Source organism: Lissotriton helveticus, chromosome 2_1 (assembly GCF_964261635.1).
Source record: "Lissotriton helveticus chromosome 2_1, aLisHel1.1, whole genome shotgun sequence".
NCBI classification, from domain to species: Eukaryota; Metazoa; Chordata; class Amphibia; order Caudata; family Salamandridae; genus Lissotriton; species Lissotriton helveticus.
This window is the reverse complement of record NC_136059.1, coordinates 1,542,284,269-1,542,306,262: the sequence shown is the minus strand read 5'-3', so window position 1 is coordinate 1,542,306,262 and position 21,994 is coordinate 1,542,284,269. Positions and strand designations below refer to the sequence as shown.

Sequence of the window (21,994 nt, the reverse complement as noted above, 5' to 3'; positions counted from 1 at the left end):
ACCAGCAAGCCCCGTAACTCCACCCTTCCCCGTACCAAGTTCCTCCTTTCCGTTATCGCATTAGAATTTAATAAAATCTTACACCACCTTAATGCCCCCACTATCACCACCGCCTTGTATTGCTTGGCAGTTTCAGGAAATAAAGATTGTGAGAAGAAAAGCAAAATACAAAGGGTTCTTTAAATGTCTTATTACTTCATTTTTAGAAGTATCTGAAGTTTCTTTTTACTTTTGTAGCATTTACAACATTTAGAATTGTGTACTCTGTTTAGCACACTATGCTCACTCATACTTCTTGAAACAGAGGCACCTGTGGGTGAGCACTCGTGCAAACTTAATGGGGGACGCTCTGCACTGGGCTAGCAAGGCTAGTCCCTGAGATGACCACCATAGCCCACTTCTAGCTGCCCATAGTCCCAACCCAAAGTATTTATAGTCACTGAACCAGTTCCCAGTCTTACTGATTTATTTAAGGAAAAGAGAAGCATCAACGCCATCTCATTACCCTCATTTTTCCTCCTTGTGTGTTGCCCCTTTCTGATGAGGAAAAGCCATTATATTTCTTAGAAGTGCAACACTGTTTCTTTTACAATTTCTAAAAAATTCTTTTTAGTGAACAAGATGCCAACAATTACACAGGACAGCATGAAATAGGCATCAAGAAGCATGGGGAACATCCTTTACAACGCAACTTTTACCACACACTACCATTACAACGCAACCATTACAACGCAAGTCATTACAACGACTTGTGCTGGAGGGCGCTGTAGGATAGGGAATAGTTTAATTTTCTATCCAACACCTTCCCTACTATCCACGGGGACTGGAGTTGCAATAGAAAATTAAACTATTCCACTATCCAGCGCCCCACAACGCAAGTCGTTGTAACGACTTGCGTTGTAAAAATTGCGTTGTATTGGCATGCGTGGTAAAAGCATGCGTTGTGATGTCATACAACCAGGAGCATAGCGTACCTCTACATCCCTCTCAAGATACATAACATTGATCAACAATCCATTTAAAAGGGCTACAACATCTGTCCTGGTGGGAAACAACGTTTACAACGCAACTTTTACAACGCACTACCATTACAATGCAACTTTTACACCGCAACATCCATTACAACGCACACTTTTACAACGCAGTCATTACAACGCATGACACTACAACGCATACCACTACAACGCATACCATTACAACGCAGTCATTACAACGCATACCATTACAACGCAAAACTTACCATCCAATACTTACCCTACTGTTGCACCCCCTGGAGTTAGAATAGTAATTTTAACCCCTACACTATCCAATATTTTCCCTACTGTTGCACCCCCTGGAGTTAGAATAGTAATTTTAACCCTTATACTATCCAACACTTACCTTAATTGTAATGTAATGTAATGCGTTGTAATGGTATGCGTTGTAAATGTACTATGCGTTGTAGTGGAATGCGTTGTAAAGGTATGTTTTAAGAATTCGTTGTAATTGTATGCGTTGTAAAAGTGTGCGTTGTAATGGATATTGCGGTGTAAAAAATGCGTTGTAAAGGTATGCGTTGTAAAAGTGTGCGTTGTAACGTCATACATCCGTCCTGGTGCACAGAATGGGATTTATAGTACACCCCCTTGATTTGCTGCAAAGAAAGGAGGGTGACTTTACGGACTGAAGAAGCCTATGGTGTGTTGTTGTGCATTATAGACAATAAACTAATTAAACTAAGAGACAGGCATGTAGAAGGAATAAGGAAGTTACACAGTTCTTATAGTTCTAACCTTAAGACTGGGAGAGCGTACTTTTACATTTGCATAAATACATTCATGAGCAAAGTGTGACTTACAATGCTAAATATCATGTGTATATTAATCACATAATGTGTAATAGGTGACTACCTTTAGCCATTATGAGCAGCACCCAAGTTAACATGCTATGTAACTTAAGTTAGTTGCATTTCTATTGCGATCTTGAATATTGACTTTCAGACATTTAAGGCCGAGAGGCCTGGACATTTCATTCTCGCTTGTTTTGCACGATTATGTATTTTTCCATTGCAGATGCAGTTTTCTCCAACGCCTGTTGCTAACTAGTGAACTGTGAATTGTTATGTATTAGACGACTAATAGTGAGGTTGTCATCGGAAGAAGAAGAAGAAGACAGCAAGCTGGGAAAGGACTTGTGGGAAGAGCTGATTGTGCCCGGCAGTATGTCCAGTGTAACAATTCAAGGACGTAGCCATCTATGGTCCACTGCGTCGGCCTGAGAAAGAGGGATGTTTACCTGTTTCCAGAGTCAGGAGTAATATGATTGGCTCCCAAGAGTGAGAACAAGCTCTAATGTTGCAAACTAGTGCCTTGTTGTATAATAATCGTGTGTGTTCCTTAGACTAGGGAGGAGACAGGGCCGGACTGGGAACCAAAACCGGCCCAGCAAAGTGCTCGGCCGCCCCCCCCCCCCCCCGCTGGGGGCGAGGTTGGGGGTGCCACCGAGCCCTTTGCCGGGGCCGGTTTTTGGCCGATTTTGTTACAGGGCCGATTTTCCATCTATGCTGCATAAACGGCCCTGTAACAAAAAACAACCCCAGGGGCCCAAAACCGGCCCCCACCCTTGCGGCGCACCGGGGGATTGCCCGGTGCCCGCACCGTCCAGTCCGGCCCTGGGAGGAGATGCTTGCTGACTTCGCACTGAGAAGATCTTTTTCAGCTCTGCTGATCTCCACAGCCTGAGTGCAAAAGGTTTATGCCTTAGCATTCATATTCTCTCATCAGAGACCTTTACTTGGTTTTCTGAAGCGGACACCTTACCTTATTTGCCTAACCAAATGACCTTTCCTGACCTATACATACTTAATTTAGATTAGGGGTTTTCCTTTACGGAACACGTTTTTTGGTTATTCTGTATTCTTTATGAGTTTTTTGTTAATGTTCTATTTTTCCTTATTCTGAAATATCAGCTCTTGGACCATTTGAACTTTAAATATTGATGCTTAAATTAGAATATTTACCAAATTAGTACCTTTGAATTAACTAAATTTGTTAATAAATGTTTTAACACCTTCAGCGCGGCGCGAATTCTCGCGCTGTGCTGAAGGTTCTAAGAAACCGGCGTGGCCGTGACGGAACGGTTCCGTCATAAGCACAGCCCAACCGGCGCTCGTGACGGAACCGTTCCGTCACAAGCATCGAAGGGGTTAAACGTATTCAAATCTCTTTGTTTTGTTCCTGTGGAGCAGCACTGGTCTTCACTGTTTATGGAAATTTACGTGAATGATTGCTCCTAACACTCTCTCCACGTTGACTAACAAAGGTCCATACTACCAGTGTCAGGGTTTGTATGATGAATGCACACAATGTTTGAGATTCAAGAATCCCCATTTCAACAAGATGTCATTTGGGCTGATGTGCAACTTGAATCAACTGCCCTCCAGCCGAAGCACATGTGAACAATAAAAACAAAATACAATACCAGGCATCTGCATGACCCCTCCAGGGCAAACATCCATGCCATGCCCCACTGTATCCCACATCCAGGATTCTGTACCAGTGAAGCTAAGAAGAATTTGAGTGGTAACAAACATAACTTGTTCTTGTGTCCCGCGAAGCAGTCTTTATAGATACGTTGTCCTGGAGGCTCAGATACGTTCCAAATATTCTGGATATCGACAGTGGTGTAACACAAAAAGATGGGGGCCCTCTGCAGAATGTGAAGAGTCATCCCTGGGTCTACCACATTTTACAGACATTCATTGCCTTTGGGTTGTAAGGGGTGGCCCCGCTAGCATTGTGGACCACCCTGCGCCACAGGGGTTGCAGGGACCTGTGTTACATCCAGGTAGGGCAAATGTACATGCAATGAATTTAAATAGAACTTATTTAAATAGTCAATGGTCATCTTGACAATGTGGCACGGATCTGGCCCTCCTGCACCTATGATAGACAGATCTGTGTATATTCACATGTTTATAGAATGCCAAACATAACCCAGAGAAGACAAAGAGTAAAGCTGGACTCCAGTAAAACCTGGGATAAGATGTTAAGGAACACAACCTGCCAATGCTGGTCCACAGCTCTTTGGTTTCTGTCAAGGCAGACATGCTTGGGGTAGACGTAGGGAGGAGGCAAGTTGGCAGTTCTCCCGGTCACCACAATGGGATCATAGCCCGACAGTCCTTTGCAGTGGTCTTCGCCTATACAGAAGCAGCCTCAATAGACTGCATGATCATTTATTTCTGAAAAACTATCATATTTAAAAATATAAGAAACAAGCGCATGAACTGCTGTGGTAATGGATCCATTTGTGCTATGCTCACGAGGAACTGTGATCAGTGGTACAGCACACAAAGGAGACCAAAATGCATAATTTTGTTCCCTGTCCAAAATGAAACTTTATAGCACTGTCCTTCTTATATCCTCAGTACTAGACATAAAAAAACCTCAGCACTTAATATTCTGATTCTAAAGTTGCCTTTCTGTTCGAGCAGTATAAGACAATAGGTATACACAACTTTCCACTGGTTCAAGAATAACCTAACATAACTTTAGGCATAAAACAAGGATATATAAGGAGGTCAAACGTCTTGGTGAGGAAAAAAGGATATGATTGCCCTCATAACACAGCATGCACCTAACTTATTTTGCTTTCTGATGGGTTTTTTTCTTAAAGATTTTGGCCCACATGCATCAAAGGAAAAAACGGTCGCAAACGGTCAGATTCTCAGACTCTGCCCCTTTGCGACCAGTATTTTTGCATTTGGGATGCATCATCCCAAATGCAAAAATCGCAATTTAAGAAATCGCAAAATTGCGATTACTTCAATTGCAATTGCATTTAAGGAAACACAATTTGCGATTCCTTAAATGCAATGCAATAAAGTAAAAAGAATTGCGATTTCGCAATTAAGAATCGCAATTTACCATCAAATGAAAGGTGATGGTAAATTGCTATTTCTTTGAAAAAAGCACCAAAGTACATTTTTCAAAATCCCATGTTACACTCACACATGCCCTTGGGGCATGTGTGTGTGCAACATGTACTCATATGCCGATTTCAGGGGTGCAACAAGGTATCCTTTTGGAACCCTGGCAGCCTTGAAATTGCATGCACAATTTGCGAGTACCTATTGGGTACTCGCAAATTGCGAATGCAATTCCCATCCATTCCTATGGGCCTCTAGGGACCCATTCCCTTCATTACATTGGGGCCCATGACACGCTGGTTACTTCAACACCAACTTGTGCCCCCCTCCATGGTCCTTCATCTGGGTTTTTGGTTGTTTAACCAATCTGTTTCAGTCTCCATCTAACCTCATGGTTGACATACTTATCTGTTACAAAGGGAATGCGGTGACAGCGTACCTTCTGGGAGAACAGCTCTCAGCCAGTCTTCCACACGTTGCGTGGGGTCTGTCCCTTCCCATTTCTCCGGCACGCCCACAAGTCTGATGTTATTTCTTCGTGCCCGCCCCTCCACGTCCTCAGCACGATCCTCTAGAAACTCAACCCTGTTCAGGAGATCTTGGATGTGTTTGTTCGCTTGGTGCACCCGGGGTCCCATGTCTGCCACCGTTCCCTCCAGCGATTTGGTGCGGTCCGCCAATTCTTTGTGGTCGGCTCTGAGGTGGTTGAGATCAATCGCCACACTGTCAATTTTAGTCTCTAGTGATGTACGAGTCTGTTGGAGGGACTCTTCCAGGTGTTCCATAACAGCCAGCACATTGTCCAGTTTCGTCGTCACTTGGTCGGTGTTCATTTGTGATGATGATTTGTCCAATTTCCTCTTCGCCAATGCACCTCCAGTGCCAGTGCGCGTCTTCACGCATCCAGACATGGGCAAGGTGGTGGGCAACAGCGGCCTTCGCAGCTTAGAGGGTCCGTTCTGGCGGGGAGCGCTCCGACTTGCAGGCCAGTCAGCTGGGGTATCAGGGTTCGATCACTGCGGGCGGTAGTTAGGACAGTCAGTGTGTCCGGTGTGGGCGCCGTCTGTTCACCTCTCCCTGAGCACCCCACGGGTGTGACGAGCAGCGAGAGCAGCCGATCGGGCAAAGGTCGCTAGATAGGGTGGCCAGTCAGGGCATGTAGTTGGTGTTGTGAAGTCTCTGCGTGGCAGTGTGGTGTTTGGCGCGTTCCACTAGGACCCCCTCACCTCCGTTGTCGTGGCGGAGCTAGCACTAGTTGTAGAGTGTGCAATCCCCGTTACTCCTGGGGGGGCGGGGGGAGGCCTGTACTCTCCCTTCTCCCTCCTCACCCTCCAGTCGTTGTCCGCTGCGATGGGGTCTCCGAGATCGCCAATCCAGGGGGTCCCCTCACGTGGTCGGTGGTGGGGTCCTGGCGTGTCTGGATAGTGGCGCGTCCGGTTCGTGGTCTGGTTTCCCAGTGACCCGCTTTAAGGGGTACCAGCGTCTCATGCTGCAAGGGTCCGTCACTGGGTCCTGTCCCTCCGTAGGATCCCCAGGTACATTTGTTGCCGCCTCCCTGTCCGAGTTGTTAGAATCCAGCTGCGATGCAGTGGCGGTCGGTTGTGCCCCCCTCGCAGCGGACCCTCGTAGATGGCGCAGCTCGAGGTGAACCTCGCCACTCGGTTCTCGGGAGGTCTCGTGCCTACTCGCCGTCTCCAGTTTTCAGTGCGGCCGGGCGGATGGTGCTTCTCCCTCAGGCGCGTCTCGTCGTCCCAGCCTGCTCTCGTCACCAGGCGTCCGGAGCTCTGTTATTCCCCGGCCTCCACTCGGGTCCCACGCAGGGGTGAGTGCAATTGGGTGTTGTGGGTCGTGGGGTCGCTGTGCCTCAGGTCCGCAGAGGTGCAGGAATGGCCGATCAGGTTCGATCGCCGATCGTCAGGCGGTTCAGTGGTGCACAGTGTAGGCCGCGTTATGAGGCCTAGTGGTTGGGTTGAGACCAAGTCCTCGCGTGATCGCCTCCGCCGGATCGGCGGCTCCCAGCTCGGCAGGAGTCCGTCAGCGATCAGCTGCAAACTTGGCCGAGGGTGGAGGAGGGTTAGCTTGCACTCCGCCTGCAGTTGTGCCCCATTTAGGATAAGAGGGACGGAGAATCGGCCCGGGGAAGGGGAGCTCGGATCGGAGCTCTACCCTGCTGCTTCCGTCGCCATTGTGTGCCAAGCCACGCCCCCATTGAATGGCCTGCATTATAAGGCTGTCTAGGGAGGTGAAGTTGTCAAAACACCTGGTCCATATTAGAATATATACTTCAGGGACAATCAGTGAGTTCCTTAATTAGAATGGAAGCATCCAATGCAAATAAGGAACTAAAATGAAATAATGATCCTATATAAATTCTATTTATCTCTGCATTCAGTAATATTGAACAGGATAAAAGACCTCTTCGAAATCACTCAACTCCCTGGATGGAATGCATGCAATTAGAGAATCTACAGAGACTGTGTTAACTTGGCATAAACCCAGCTGAAAAAGTCTGCGGAACATAGACCAACGAACAGTCAACATGAAACTCAGCCAAGATGACAAAAAGATAAATTGAACGTGCAACTAGACAGAACTTGATGAATTTAAGAATAAAACAACAAACTGGATGCTATTGAATCGCAGGTCCAGGGGAAATAAACAAAATTAAAAAAGAAATTCTTAAAAGTTAGTATAGTTCTTGTTCTGAAAAGAACTGAATGTTTATATATGAACATGCTAGGAGAATCACAGCAGCTTTGTTTCTAATGATAATGCATACTTCCCAATGGAAGAATAGCAGAAAAGTTGAGCAGGAGGAGAATAAGACGAGAGAACACAATAAGGATCTTGGAAAAGGGGTTAACGAAGGGGAGATGCAATGAGGGGAATACTCCTGGCATGCTACCATAATATTACAGATTTAATATATCACAGCGAAAATACTAACTAATAAAATACTGTTCAGGTAAGTATTTATAGTTAAATATAGATTTGCTTAATCCTCATATGGAAACATTGACAAGATGGGGAGTTTAAAATATGAAAACTATACTAACTAACATATTCTTAGCTAGACAATATTTTGGTAGTTAATATTTTGACTGCAATGTTCTTGTAGGACGATATTAACATCCACAATATCCTGACATGTAACCCGCCTCCGGATAGGAAGACTCAAGTCAAAGCCTGGCTGAACTCATTAAATATTCCCTAGTGCAAACTTTCTGCCAATTAATGCAACAAATCCCTAGGATTTGTTTTCAGTGGAACACTAAGGACCTTATTTAGAATTTGTTTGATGTGGGACATCCACCAAAAAGTGCCAGATGTCCTGTCTGCCCTGCTTGGAGAGTATAGGGTCACTTTGCTCAAAGTTAATTTATTACCATTTTATTTTACAATAACCCCGTCCTGGGACAAGCGTTAGGACGGGGCGGGCTAGGCCGCTGCTGACTGGCAGCAGCAGTGAGAATTGATCATGGGCAGGGCACTTTAAATTTAAAGTGTGCATGTCTCTTTGGCCGACTTACAGCCAGACATGTGCATTTTGAACGTCTCTAACCCAGCTGCCTAAGACAGATGGGTTAGAGAAAGTATAGGCCTCAAGTGTCCTCAGAAGCCCCAAAGGAGACTGCTCCCACCAATCCTGGTGCTTCTCTCATGCTGAATGACAGCAGTGCCAGGATGGTTAGTGCAGTTTCCTGGGTCCCGCGTTGGAGCCTGACTCAAGAAGACTCGAGTGAGAAGGACATCATGCAAGGAAAGTAACTGTAATTATTTTATAACTTACTTATTTTTGTCCCATCCGCCCACCACGCTCTGTACATGCCAGCCGCCACAGCTGACATCCACTGCTTTTTGGAGAATATCCCTTATCTGTCATACTCTAAGTGAGCCCCTTAAGTCTTACTATCCATTGAAATAATCTAAATAATGCATAAGTCCAATTGAAGCTACTGTCGGGGACAAAAGTCTATATTTCGAATTTGATTTCAAAACTCTAGTACAGTCCCTAATCCTATCTAGACTTGACTACCTACCTAAAGCCCGCCTTGCCACTTTCAAGACAACCTGACATGTGGTGAATTGGCTACTCATTTGACAATAGTACAGCTACCCTTACCAGGTTCCATTGGCTCCCGATTGTATATATGAACTAGAATGTTTGATATACAAGGCTGGCACAGAAACTAATTATTTCTGAAGTAACACACTAACTTCGAAGTGCTGAGTTTCTTCTTGTAGAGACACCAGCCTCCAAGGAACAGCCTAAAAAAACAGCCTCTAAGGAACAGTCTCCAAGTAACAGCCTCCAAGGAACTGCTTCAAAAGAACAGCCTCCAATACCAGATCCATTTGAGTGCTTTGGGAAGGTGTGCCGCGTCCCGCTAACGGAATTGCAGTTGCTTCCCGGACGTGTCGTCAGGCAGGGCGTCGTGTGGTGCGGTGAGTGGGTGGAGTTGACGGAGGCTGCGCAGGGTTGCTTGAGCTGCGGGCCGCGAAGCCGCTGCTCTAGGAGACCGGGACGAGTAGCACTGCCGGTACTGTCGGTACTTGCTTTGGGGACCAGGACCAGGATTCTGCGGCATACCGGCATACCGGTGAGTCGGCGGGTGAGGCGAGGGCTTGGAGAGGCTCGGGGAGGCGTGTGGCCGTCTCCCTGCCGTCTGCCCGCCGTCTGTCCGCCTAGGGCAGCGGTTGTGGTAGTGGTAGTGGGTAGTGCACTCTGCAGGCCGGTGGTAACACACCTAGCTGACTGTGTCTCCCTGATGCCCTGTAACCCTCCCCCCTCCCCTCAGAACCGCACGTCACTGCACTGACTGCACTGACCGGTAGGCAAACAGCGCCCCCCCCCCCCCCCCACCCCCCCCCCTGGGTGTACTTCTGGCTACCTCCAGTGCATGCTCTCGATGGTCCCGTAGAAAGCACCCCCTGCGCTGGCCGATGTTATTCCCCCGCGCTGCTCACCTGCATCCTAGTCTGTCGCCGTGTGGGTGACACAGCTGCTCTTTCCAGCTCTGGGGCTGCTCCCTCCGCTCCCCGGCCCTGAGTCTGTTCAGCCATAGCGGCCTCGTCACTGGCTCGACTCCCGACTGGCTGTGTGGCTGAGTAGCCTTACCTCTTTCGCCTCCCCAGCGTAGCCCAGGCAGGCGGAGGGTCAATATAAAGGTGGCATTCCACGCACAGTCTAGGCTCGAGGGGTGCGAGGCGCAGGCAGCTGTGCAGGCCGGGGTGGGGTAAGTAAAAGAGCGGGGGTGCCACCACCTAGGCACGAAGAGCCAAGATACCACGGGCTTAGTAATCAAGGGCGTACGTCGCAGCTGCGCAACAATTCCATCTCAGTCAGCCATTAATTGTTCGGGGGCCTGCTGAAGACATGGCAAATTAAAGCCGCCGATTGCAGAACATAAATTGGCAGCACACTGATCAGTTGGACACCCAGCGGTGGCTCGGATTGGTAGAATATCCAGTACTATCCGACCCACCAGACCTCTCAGAGTCTCTAGTCCTTACAAGACATCGTAATCCACTCCGGGCCTCTGACAGAGTTACCCCAGTCATCCCAGCCAGCCCAGCAGCACCGGCTCAGCCCACCAGCTAACCAGTCGACCAGCCGACGAAATGAGATCTGGGAAAGTCAGGAAGTCAGCAGTGGCATTAAAACGGAGGAAACGAAAAAATATGGCTCCTGAAGAGGCTCCAGAAGAGGCTCTAGATGAGGAGCCCCACCCGGATGACCAGAACCCTACCCGGGCTAGCCAGGGAATACTGACTTCGGGCAACCCTTCATCAAACGGCCTCGGCCATTCTACCTCAAAGGGCAAGAGAACGGGCACGGGCACGGGTATGCCAACCGCCTCCAAACCATCAAGTTTGTTGGACTACTTTAAAAAAATCCCAGCAATGACTGATGTTTTCCCGCAGTTCCATCCCCAGTCCCAACCCCTGGAAGTAATCAAGTGCGGAGCCGAAGCCCAGCGGCCTGATACAATTAGGCTCCTGCCTCAACCAATATCTCCACAACAGTGGCCAACCGGACCCAAAAAGATGGCCCAATCAGCGGGAGTATACATCTTTGGATCAGTAGCCGATGACGCCACGCCAGCGCGGAAGGGGGATGCAAGTCTCAAACTATACCCCTCGAATCGCCAACTCGAGTGTGATTTGGACCCGCAACTCGAACTGCGACTCTCCCCTATCGCAACAAACAAGCAAGGAGTACTCCTGCCGCAAATTCTTCCAGTGAGCTCACGGGACACTCCGAGCGCATCCACAGCTCAAAATCAAAAATCGGACACATCAGTAATACCTTTCCGACAAGATTCCGGCGTGGGAAAGGAAACCACAATGGCCGCGCACGGTCAGTCAACTCTTGCCCAAATACATGTGCAAAGCTCAAATCTCTGCAATAACTCTTTGGAAATGTCCGACCCATCCCAATCTGCGAGTTCACATAAGGAGTCATTGTCAGCATCAAGTCCTAAGGACACTGCATCTCCACCACCAGCAACAACTATGACATCGCTTTATAAGTCGCCCAAAAAAGTCGATTCAAACGACCAGCTGTTGGAGGATCTGTCATTTTTCTTCAAAAACACTCAGAACCCCGTCAATGACTCACTAAACACCAAGCCCACCCAAGAAGGGCCCGTATCAACTAGCATCTGGCCCCAGCTCCTCCAAACATTCCAACAAACAGTCAACGCACTAAACTATCACTCGGACAAACTGGATGTGCAGGTTGATCTCCTTAACACCCTAGCGCTCTTCACGGCAGGGATAGACAACAAACTCGACAAACTGAACAATCTAATACTGGGAGCGCAAGCTTCGGCAAAGCTCATACAGTCGGTTTGCTGTTGTTCCCCAATTATTGACTCTCTCTCTTTGCTTCCAGACTTCTTAACAAGTGTCTTAAATGAGGTCAAGATGCTGAAAGGAGGTAGCGCACACATACCCCCCTGCCTGCTACGGCAAAAGCCGTCAGATATGTCCCACGATCCAGCCAAACCGGGGTCCTTTACAAATAACGGCAGCAAGTCAAGCGGGGGAATAGTCCTCTGTCCAAACCAACAGAGCGAGCAGCAAAAACCCGGCCACCAACAACACTCTGATCCGGCCCAGGCAGTAACAGAAAATGCCGGGACCCTAAACACATGTCTCACCAGTACGGATCACACTGCGACAGGGTCAGCGTCCAGTCCAGCGATCCCGGCCCTTCCCGATTCAGAAATGTTGCCGGCCTTTAAACCCCATCTCAGTAAGAGAGAACGGAAACGCCAGCGCAAACAGAGAAATAAAGCAAGGGCAAAAATAACAGTACCCCAGTCGGAATACTACCCCCTCTTCGCAACGGTAGCCAATAAACGGGCTCTAGGGGAGACAAATGCATCCCCACCACTAGCAAACCCCAGTGTGAACAAATCAAAAGGGGAGTCAACAGCAAACGACACTCAACTCATTGCGGGGAGTTCACAAGAGGCAAGCGAGTCAGCAGTGAGAACACCAACAGACAAGCCAAGCCCTGTCACGGTAAAGCTAACTACGGAACCGAGGAACCAAGTGCATTGGGGCCCACAGAGACCCAAGTGAAATCAAAATCAGGGCGAGCCCTCTTATCATTTCGGGTGGGCACTTCAATAACAGGAATGAACTTAACAAAAACTATCCTTAATCAAAAAACAACCCTCTCCTCAAACCGTCAGGCCTCGGGGAAGGCAGATCAAGGCCCTACGCAACTTGAGCAGGAACCGGCTAAAGTTCTGGTACTTAACAAACCTAACAAGACGGCTTCAAACACAAAATCATACTTCCATATTATATTGGCACCAGAATATACATCGAAGGGCCGCCATGATATCCTCAACAGATCGAACATCATAAAATTAGTAGATGGCATCTCGGGGTTTGCAGGCCTGGTATCGGACGACATAGAACCTATTGAATTCCTCCCGCCAAGGGGTACCCAACCGTCGGAGGCAACTCTGGTGACCCTCAAGTCAGCCAGATGGGCAGGCGTTTTTCTGGAACATAAGGCCACACTGAGGGAATGGGGCATCCGAGTGTACTCATACACCCCGCCAGGCTACCCTACTGCCTTACTAAACCAGCCATCAGCACCTCAAAAAGCGGGAACCATTAGACAGGAAGACTACCCGAAACCATACTCGATCTTAAAAAATGCGTCAGGACCGGAAGAAGATTACAAAACCCCGCCAATAGCGGTCCCCAATGCTGACATAAGCATGGGATGGGGATGGCTCCCAGCTATCCTATCAAACAAAAGCCCAGAATGACCGCTAGAATCAGAGCCAGCGGGCTACTCCCACAAACATACGGCAAAGCCAAACCAATCACTAGCTGCACTTATAACCACTCCACAAGTGGACTCCCCCTTCTTAATGTGTTCCTGGAATATAAGCGGCATTCATCAAAAAATTACGAATCCCGACATTTCTTCCTTTCTGTGTGAGCACGCAGTAATAGCTCTGCAGGAAACTTGGGCCACAGAAGGATGTCCAATCACTGGATTCATTGAGTTATGGAAACCAGCACTTAGGGAGAGCCGCTTTGGTCATCCCAAAGGCGGGCTGTCGATCTATATATCAGGCTCCCTAAAGGGTCCAATCTCACAATTACCACTCGTTGAAGACTGGGAACTTGGGGTAAAAATTAATTCATGGAGGAAACACCAGTCACTTTTTCTTCTTAACGTATACATCAACCCCAGTACGCGCACAAAAAAAGATCACCTGGCACGCCTAACGGAAATCACGAATGACTTAGCAGCTGAGCATCCCAATTCAGACCGTATCATTACGGGGGACTTCAATATCAATCTATTTCAAGGGAAACTAACAGACCCTGATGGCCCTTTTCTATTCCCGATTATTGAAGCCCTGACACAAACCAAACCGCCCAATCAAGCCCGAAGCGGACTGGGCGAACTCTGCGTAATGAGACTTTATAGCGCAGGATATTTGGTTATTAATGGTAGGTCGGTGGGCGATACGCCCCCAAACTGGTCCTGGACAAATGGTAGCAAGCAATCCCATCTGGACTACACCATCTGCAATGCTGCCTTGCTTCACTGTCTAATAAATTTTGAAATCTATCCACGAACTGAAAGTGACCATAGGCCCCAGGTCATATCTTTTAATACAAATCCAGCACACTATGATCCTGCGCCTCTAGCCAGCCGGGGAATCTATACGGAAAATTTAAAGCACCTCAAGTGGAGTGAAGACATCAGCCCGGCTATTTTACAGATAAGCAAGGACATCTTAAGAGTTGGGACTGAGCAGGATGCTACTCCGGTTGTAACATGGACGATGCTCAGTTCCCTCCTAACCAATCTTTTTCCAGCAAAACAACACGTCCAAAGGGCAACCCAGGCTCGAGAGTTTACAATCTCACTTAAGACCAAGCTACTGAAGAAAGCCAGAAATAAGGCCCAGCGGGCCCTGGCTAAATCCCCGGGGGACAGTGAATGCTTAATGCTTTACCAAACTGCTCAAAAATCTCTTAAGCTGGCAATTACCAAAGATAAACGGATTCATGAAAACCAATTCTGGTGCAAATTGGTGTGGGAGAGCAAGAGCATAAATTCCAGAAAATGTTGGGCATTAATTAATCACACAAACTCAAGTGTATCGAATCTTGGATCAGCAAACATTCAAGAATCTGACTGGGCAACGTTCCTATCGGACCACTTCAAGTCTCCGGAACTTTGAACTCAAACAGGAAGCGGTACCCCAAATGAGACTGATTTTGGTTCCGGTAACAGCCGTAGCATACCCACGGAGGGCTCACCCATGGCTTACATGGATCAGGAAGTGACACAAGAAAGGGTTGCCTTAGTAATGAAAAAAGCAAGAGCTGACGGTGCGCCGGGCCCCAATGGATTGCCACAGAGCCTGTTTGCATCAGACACTGCTTTTTGGGCAGGATCATTGGCAACCTCTTCAATTATGCGTTGAGAACTGCAATAATCCCCGACTCATGGCGGGGCGCCATAATTCACCCGATTTATAAATCAGGATCACGTGCCTCGCCGAACAACTACAGACTGATTGCACTTTTGGATATTGAGGCCAAGCATTACGCAGGCCTCCTTTTGGAGGACCTACGGCTCTGGGTAAAGGATCACAGTCTGATGCCGATGAACCAAACAGGGTTTGTTGCCAACTCAGGGACCAGGACAAATTTGCTAGCAGTATCAACTATTGTCGATAAAGCACTCTTAACTTCAAGGTCTGTGTTCTGCTGCTTTGTCGACTTCAAAGCAGCCTTCGACAGAGTCCCCAGGGCGGCATTATGGGTAAAATTAAGGAAGTGGGGGATCCCAGAGAAATTATTAGAGGCAATCATCCAACTACACTCCCGTACCTGGGTTCGGGTGAAGTTGGGGTCTGGCACACATCTCTCGCGAAAAATTATGACAACTAGAGGTGTCAAGCAGGGATGTGTGCTGGCCCCCCTTCTCTTTAACCTGTTTATAGCAGACCTGTAGACGACTTTGGACGACACGAACAGCCATCCTCCAAAGGTGGGAGGCTCGGCGCTAAGTAATCTTTTGTATGCCGACGACCTGGTTCTCTTTAGCCTCACGAGGGTTGGGCTACAAAGGCTCCTAGACAAACTGCATAGCTACACAACTACAAACCAACTGGAGGTCAACTTGAAGAAAACGCAAGTGGTCCCCTTTGGTAAAAAACGACACGTTGGGGGCAGGTGGTCATTTAACAAGATAAGCCTCGTCACGGGTCAGTCGTATAAATACCTAGGTGTCCACTTGGATTCAAAGTACAATCTTATAAAACAGCGCAATGAGATTGCAGTTAAAGCCATGACCCTTGCGGTGTCTCTAGGTAAGCTTTCAAAAAAACTTTCAGGCCCAACCCTATCGCCCCTCCTAGAAGTAATGAGGGCAAAAATTGGCCCTACACTATCATACGGCATAGAGATATTCAGGGGGAAAATGAACTCCGTTCTGAATCAGCATACAACAAAAATTTACAAAAAGGTTCTCCAGCTGCCAAAGTCCGCATCTGCCGCACAGATAAGACTGGAGTTGGGGTTATTAAATTATGAGGCCTCCAACATTGGGGCATATCTGAACCTCTGTCATAAACTAAGGCAGGCGGAACCAGGCACATTAGAATCTTTAGTCTGGTATGAAATCACCCAGAAAAATCCAGGAGGAACGTTTGGTCGCCTTCTTATTGATGCAATCCAGCAAATGTCAGCGGGTGAGTTATGGGCCCTTAACCCCAGCCGGATAGCATTCAAAAACGGGATTAAAAAATGCGTAAGAATGAGTTCACTTATAATGGACAAAGCCCACTTCTCGAAACGCAGACACGCATGGGCTCTTGTAAACTCATACAGACAGCTAGCCCCCGCCTCCTATCTGGCCTGTACATACTCATTGCACTTAAAACGTAGCCTTATCGCTATTAGACTGGGTGACTGGCGATTTCTGCAAGATTTACCTGCCTGGCGACGCATGGGGGATGACTTAACCTGCAGAGGGTGCGGCAATACAGTCGAAACCCTATTGCATGTGGTCTGCCTTTGCCCAGCCTTTAATTCTGAGCGTAGGTGTAAACTTAAAGCCGAATGGAATAGGCTTGGTGTCAGGTCTTGTAGGCAAGCCATCATGGTAGCCCTGAATCCCGAAAATACTGCCTTAAATATAAAATTCACCAATTTTATCCAGCACGCATACCGTAATTTTAAGAGGCCTGGTTAAACGCGACCTCTTTACCCCCCTTTTTTAACCATTCAATATATTTTATATTAAATTCCTAGCATAAGGGAGGATGAAATGTTAAGATTAGTAGGCCCAGGAATGTTGGCTGTCTTTTTTGTATGTATATTTTACTGACAACAAGGGCAACATAACAATGCGGAAGAGAAGAGTTCGAATGTGCAATATGTTTTATAATCATCTCCTGTTTTTATGATTACCATCTTGTATTCTTAATTTTCTTTTAAAATACTACGGAACAAGGAGGTTTCTAGACAACCTCTACTTGATGGTTAATTGACTGTTGCTTTGGTTGTTTCTTTTTTTGCTTCACTTTTAACAGTTGATACTCAATGTGTTCATTGTTATCTTCTTTTAAAGATATATGTTCTATATCTCAATAAAGAAATTTTTTGATTGATTTTGAAAAAAAAAACAGCCTCCAAGGAACAGCCTCAAAGGAACAGCCTCCAAGGAGCAGCCTCCAAGGAACAGCCTCCAAGGAACAGCCTCCAAGGAACAGCCTCCAAGGAGCAGCCCAAGGAACAGTCTCCAAGGAACGGCCTCCAAACAACAGCCTCCAAACAACAGTCTCCATGGAGCAGCCCAAGGAACAGCCGCCAAGGAAAAGTCTCTATGGAACAGTCTCCAAGGAATAGCATCCAAGGAGCAGCCCAATGAACAGCCTCCAAGGAGCAGCCCAGGGAAATGCCTCCCAAGGAACAGCTGCCAAGGAAGCGTCTCCAAGGAACAGCCTCCAAGGAACATCCCAAGGAACTGCCTCTCAAGGAACAGCCTCAAAGGAACAGCCTCCAAAGAACAGCCTCCAAAGAACAGCCTCCAAGGAACAGCATCCAAGGAACAGCCTCCAAAGAACAGCCTCCACAGAACAGCATCCAAGGACCAGCCTCCAAAGAACAGCATCCAAGGAGCTGCCTCCCAAGGAACAGTCTCCATGAAATAGACTCTATAAACCAGCCTCAAAGGAACAGCCTCCAAGGAGCAGCATCCAAGGAACAGTCTCCAAGGAGCAGGATCCAAGGACCAGCCTCCAAAGAACAGCATCCAAGGAACTGCCTCCCAAGGAACAGCCGCGAATGAACAGCCTCCAAGGAACAGCCCGGGAACTGCCTCCCAAGTAACAACCGCCAAGGAAGCGTCTACAAGGAACAGCCTCCAAGGAACAGCATCCAGGGAACAGTCTCCAAATAACAGCATCCGAAGAACAACCTCCAAGGAACAGCCCAAGGAACAGCCTCCAAGGAACAGTCTCCAAAGAACAGCCTCCAAGGAACATCCCAAGGAACTGCCTCTCAAGGAACAGCCTAAAAGGAACAGCCTCCAAAGAACAGCCTCCCAGGAACAGCATCCAAGCAACAGCCCCCAAGGAGCAGCCCAAGGAACTGCCTCCCAAGGAACAGCCTCCAATGAGCAGCCTCCAAAGAACAGCCTCCAAGGAACAGCATCCAAGGAACAGCCTTTAAGGAACAGCATCCAAGGAACTGCCTCCCAAGGAACAGCCGCCAAGGAAAAGTCTGAAAGGAGCAGCCGCCGAGGAACATCCCAAGGAACTGCCTCCCAAGGAACAGCCTCCAAAGAACAGACTCCAAGGAACAGCCTCCAAGGAACAGCATCCAAGGAACAGCCTCCAATGAACAGCCCAAGGAGCTTCCTCCCAAGGAACAGCCTCCATGAAATAGCCTCCATAAACCAGCCTCCACGGAACAGCCTCCAATGAACAGCATCCAAGGAACAGTCTGCAAGGAGCAGCATCCAAGGAGCAGCATCCAAGGAACAGTCTCCAAAAACAGCATCCAAGGAACAGTCTCCAAGGAACAATCTCCAAGGAGCACCCTTTAAGGTACAGTCACCAAGGAACAGCCTCCAAGGAAAAGTCTGAAAGGAGCAGCCTCCAAGGAACATCCCAAGGAACAGCCTCCCAAGGAACAGCCTCCAAAGAACAGACTCCAAGGAACAGCCTCCAAAGAACAGACTCCAAGGAACAGCCTCCAAGGAACAGCATCCAAGGAACAGCCTCCAAGGAACAGCATCCAAGGAACAGCCTCTAATGAGCAGCCCAAGGAACAGTCTCCAAGGAATAACATCCAAGGAGCAGCCCAATGAACAGCCTCCAAGGAGCAGCCCAGGGAATTGCCTCCCAAGGACCAGCCGCCAAGGAAGCGTCTCCAAGGAACAGCCTCCAAGGAACAGCCTCCAAGGAACAGCCTCCAAGGAACGTCCCAAGGAACTACCTCTCAAGGAACAGCCTCCAAGGAACAGCCTCCAAAAAACAGCGTCCAAAGAACAGCCTCCAAGGATCAGCATCCAAGGAACAGCCTCCAAGGAACAGCCTCCAAAGAACAGCATCCAAGGAACAGCCTCCAAAGAACAGCCTCCAAAGAACAGCATCCAAGGAGCTGCCTCCCAAGGAACAGCCTCCATGAAATAGCCTCCATAAACGAGCCTCCAAGGAACAGCCTCCAAGGAACAGCCTCCAAGGAACAGCCTCCAAGGAACAGCCTCCAAGGAACAGTCTCCAAGGAGCAGCATCCAAGGAACAGCCTCCAAAGAACAGCATCCAAGGAACTGCCTCACAAGGAACAGCCGCGAATGAAAAGCCTCCAAGGAACAGCCCAGGGAACTGCCTCCCAAGGAACAGCCGCCAAGAAAGCGTCTCCAAGGAACAGCCTCCAAGGAACAGCATCCAAGGAACAGTCTCCAAATAACAGCATCCGAAGAACAACCTCCAAGGAACAGCCCAAGGAACAGCCTCCAAGGAACAGTCTCCAAGGAACAGCCTCCAAAGAACAGCCTCCAAAGAACAGCATCCAAGGAACAGCCTCCAAAGAACAGCCTCCAAAGAACAGCATCCAAGGAGCTGCCTCCCAAGGAACAGCCTCCATGAAATAGCCTCCATAAACGAGCCTCCAAGGAACAGCCTCCAAGGAACAGCCTCCAAGGAACAGCCTCCAAGGAACAGTCTCCAAGGAGCAGCCTCCAAAGAACAGCATCCAAAGAACAGCATCCAAGGAACTGCCTCACAAGGAACAGCCGCGAATGAACAGCCTCCAAGGAACAGCCCAGGGAACTGCCTCCCAAGGAACAGCCGCCAAGAAAGCGTCTCCAAGGAACGGCCTCCAAGGAACAGCATCCGAGGAACAGTCTCCAAATAACAGCATCCGAAGAACAACCTCCAAGGAACAGCCCAAGGAACAGCCTCCAAGGAACAGTCTCCAAGGAACAGCCTCCAAGGAACATCCCAAGGAACTGCCTCTCAAGGAACAGCTTCCAAGGAACAGCCTCCAATGAACAGCCTCCAAAGAACAGCCTCAGAGGAACAGCATCGAAGGAACAGTCTCCAAGGAGCAGCCCAAGGAACTGCCCCCCAAGGAACAGCCTCCAAGGGGCCTCCTCCAAAGAACAGCCTCCAAGGAACAGCATCCAAGGAACAGTCTCCAAATAACAGCATCCGAAGAACAACCTCCAAGGAACAGCCCAAGGAACAGCCTCCAAGGAACAGTCTCCACGGAACAGCCTCCAAGGAACATCCCAAGGAACTGCCTCTCAAGGAACAGCCTCCAAGGAACAGCCTCCAATGAACAGCCTCCAAAGAACAGCCTCACAGGAACAGCATCGAAGGAACATTCTCCAAGGAGCAGCCCAAGGAACTGCCCCCCAAGGAACAGCCTCCAAGGGGCCTCCTCCAAAGAACAGCCTCCAAGGAACAGCATCCAAGGAACAGCCTTTAATGAACAGCATCCAAGGGACTGCCTCCCAAGGAACAGCTGCAAAGGAAAAGTCTGAAAGGATCAGCCTCCAAGGAACATCCAAAGGAACTGCCTCCCAAGGAACAACCTCCAAGGAACAGACTCCAAAGAACGGCCTCCAAGGAACAGCATCCAAGGAACAGCCTCCAATGAGCAGCCCAAGAAGCTGCCTTCCAAGGAACAGCCTCCATGAAATAGCCTCCATAAACCAGCCTCCAAGGAACAGCCTCCAATGAACAGCATCCAAGGAACCGTCTCCAAGGAGCAGCATCCAAGGAACAGTCTCCAAGGAACAGTCTGCAAGGAGCACCCTTTAAGGTACAGTCACCAAGGAACAGCCTCCAAGGAACACCATCCAAGGAGCAGCCTCCAAGGAGCAGCCCAAGGAACTGCCTCTCAAGGAACAGCCTCCAAGGAACAGCCTCCAAAGAACAGCCTCCAAAGAACAGCCTCCCAGGAACAGCATCCAAGGAACAGCCTCCAAGGAGCAGCCCAAGAAACTGCCTCCCAAGGAACAGCCTCCAAGGAACAGCCTCCAAACAACAGCCTCCAAAGAACAGCCTCCCAGGAACAGCATCCAAGGAACAGCCTCCAAGGAGCAGCCCAAGGAACTGCCTCCCAAGGAACAGCCTCCAAGGAGCAGCCTCCAAAGAACAGCCTCCAAGGAACAGCATCCAAGGAACAGCCTTTACGGAACAGCATCCAAGGAACTACCTTCCAAGGAACAGCCACCAAGGAAAAGTCTGAAAGGAGCAGCCTCCAAGGAACATCCCAAGGAACTGCCTCCCAAGGAACAACCTCCAAGGAACAGCCTCCAAATAACAGACTCCAAGGAACAGCCTCCAAGGAACAGCATCCAAGGAACAGCCTCCAATGAGCAGCCCAAGGAGCTTCCTCCCAAGGAACAGCCTCCATGAAATAGCCTCCATAAACCAGCCTCCACGGAACAGCCTCCAATGAACAGCATCCAAGGAACAGTCTGCAAGGAGCAGCATCCAAGGAGCAGCATCCAAGGAACAGTCTCCAAAAACAGCATCCAAGGAACAGTCTCCAAGGAACAATCTCCAAGGAGCACCCTTTAAGGTACAGTCACCAAGGAACAGCCTCCAAGGAAAAGTCTGAAAGGAGCAGCCTCCAAGGAACATCCCAAGGAACAGCCTCCCAAGGAACAGCCTCCAAAGAACAGACTCCAAGGAACAGCCTCCAAAGAACAGACTCCAAGGAACAGCCTCCAAGGAACAGCATCCAAGGAACAGCCTCCAAGGAACAGCATCCAAGGAACAGCCTCTAATGAGCAGCCCAAGGAACAGTCTCCAAGGAATAACATCCAAGGAGCAGCCCAATGAACAGCCTCCAAGGAGCAGCCCAGGGAATTGCCTCCCAAGGACCAGCCGCCAAGGAAGCGTCTCCAAGGAACAGCCTCCAAGGAACAGCCTCCAAGGAACGTCCCAAGGAACTACCTCTCAAGGAACAGCCTCCAAGGAACAGCCTCCAAAAAACAGCCTCCAAAGAACAGCCTCCAAGGATCAGCATCCAAGGAACAGCCTCCAAGGAACAGCCTCCAAA

General features: G+C 48.7%; 1 protein-coding gene across 2 annotated transcripts in view; it reads right to left on the bottom strand.

Annotated features, from left to right (window-relative positions):
• The window catches only part of RBPMS (RNA binding protein, mRNA processing factor), a 701,414-nt gene that overhangs the window by 264,881 nt on the left and 414,539 nt on the right, over window positions 1-21,994 (bottom strand). The window lies entirely within an intron of this gene.